The sequence below is a fragment of the Kryptolebias marmoratus genome, linkage group LG9, assembly GCF_001649575.2.
Source record: "Kryptolebias marmoratus isolate JLee-2015 linkage group LG9, ASM164957v2, whole genome shotgun sequence".
Classification (NCBI taxonomy): domain Eukaryota; kingdom Metazoa; phylum Chordata; class Actinopteri; order Cyprinodontiformes; family Rivulidae; genus Kryptolebias; species Kryptolebias marmoratus.
In genome coordinates this window covers 30,086,599-30,088,506 of record NC_051438.1, presented here as the reverse complement: position 1 = coordinate 30,088,506, position 1,908 = coordinate 30,086,599, and the positions used below count along the sequence as shown (strand labels likewise).

General features: G+C 43.5%; 1 long non-coding RNA gene across 1 annotated transcript; it reads right to left on the bottom strand.

Annotated features, from left to right (window-relative positions):
* Nucleotides 1–1,453: 1,453 nt before the first annotated feature.
* LOC119617358 lies at nt 1,454–1,897 on the bottom strand. Its single transcript, XR_005233599.1, has 2 exons — nt 1,849–1,897; nt 1,454–1,771 (listed from the first exon to the last, which is right to left on the bottom strand). It is a non-coding gene; the product is annotated as an uncharacterized LOC119617358 (long non-coding RNA).
* Nucleotides 1,898–1,908: the final 11 nt, after the last annotated feature.

Sequence of the window (1,908 nt, the reverse complement as noted above, 5' to 3'; positions counted from 1 at the left end):
CTGCAGCCGAGGGCCTCTGCAGCCGAGGCCTCTGCAGCCGAGACACGCTGCAGCCGAGGGCCTCTGCAGCCGAGACACGGTGCAGCCGAGGGCCTCTGCAGCCGAGGGCCTCTGCAGCCGAGACACGCTGCAGCCGAGAGACGCTGCAGCCAAGGGACACTGCCGTTGTGGGTCAATTTTAATCTGACCTTCTGATGAGCTAATGGCTGGTCTGAGCGGGACCAGGACCGGTGGATCCACTGAAAACACCTCCAGCCTCCAAAGTTTACACCAACATCAGTTTCACATTACATGGTTTTTATCAGGGGTGCAACGGGACACCCATGTCACGGGACGAGTCAGGACAGGACGGGTCAGGACAGGACAGGACAGGACAGGACAGGACAGGACAGGATGGGTCCATGAGAAGTAGAGAAGATAATATTTTAACAATCTTGTTTTTAAAAAAGCTTTTTGCTTTTTGTCCGGTCTGATTTTTCCTGAGTCCTCTCAGCTTTAGAACGGTTCTTTGCATGACCTTTGACCTTCCCAGTAAACCCGTGTGACCTCTGAACTTTGGGGGCAAACTCGTTTTAATCGGGAGCCAGGACTAAAAACGTGATTGAATAAATTTTTCCACGTTTTGCAGATTTATTCTGTGAAACTATTCAGACAGAAAAAATCTCAAAATGCTGCATTTATCCATCAGAACCAACAGTTTAGTTAATTTGTTTCAGATTAGTAAATCACTGCATTTGAAGCCAGTCTGTGTGTTTTGGGTCAGGATGTGAGGTTTTAGCGCCACCTGTTGGTCAGAGTCTGTCTTCACTGAACTGTACCTTCAGTAGATCAGACACCAAGGTCTCCTCAGCTTAAATCAGAAGATAAGATTTGTTGTCTGTTTACGTCTTGTGTTGCTGATCAAATCCCTCTAATATCTAACTCTTTATTTTTTATTATTTTTTACTGATTTTACTGTTTTTATCAGCTGAAGGGAATTTTATTCTGTTCCAACAGAAGATTGTTTGTTCTGTCTATAAAGAAGAAAAACTTTCAGCTCAGACAGAAATTATTAAATGTTATTTATTTAATTTTAACCAGAATTATTAAGAGAAACTGGGTTTAGAGCTCCAAACAGGACCAGTTTAGAGCTCCAAATGGGATGATGTATGAATTTAATCAAACCTGACAAACAGCAGGTTATTAATCCTGGTTCTTCAGTGTTTCTGAACTTTTTACCCATCAGTAAATAATAATAATAATAATAATAATAATAATAATGGGTTATCAGTGTTGGACTGACATCTAGCGGTCACAGACAGGAAGTGCACTTTAGTCAAGTAAACGCCACGCGATGACGTCATTCCCGTTGCAGTTTGATTTTCTGTCCAATTTAAAAATGTCAGAAGACAAGAAGCTGTCTTCAGTGTCTAAAATCACCATACATTTGTGTATAAATACTACAACAAACATAAAGCATTCAGTTTCAGTTTTATTTATTTGGAGACTTTTTAAAAAACATCCATCAGTTTGATCCGAGCAGCTCCTGGACACAGAACCAGATGGGTCCATGTGGACTAATCTGGAGACAGAACCAGATGGGTCCATGTGGACCAAACAGCAGGATGTCTGTTGGCCTCCTGATGACATGTTTCGGTTACCAGACTCTGGTGCAGAGCAATTACAAACAACACAATAAAAGGAAAGTGAAGTTTATTTTCTGGCAGCGGCTGGAACAGACAGGGGAGTGGACGGCAACGGGCAGGAGGTAGAGACCAGTGGGGAATTCGCTCTGGTGGAAAAAGGTGAGTTACTGATACGTCGTCTGAATGGAGAATCAATGTGCAAAGGAGGAGAGGCTGATCTTACTTCAGGTGGAGAGGAGGTGATCCTGGGGGGGAGGAAGAGGAATATCCACTGAGGCTTAGG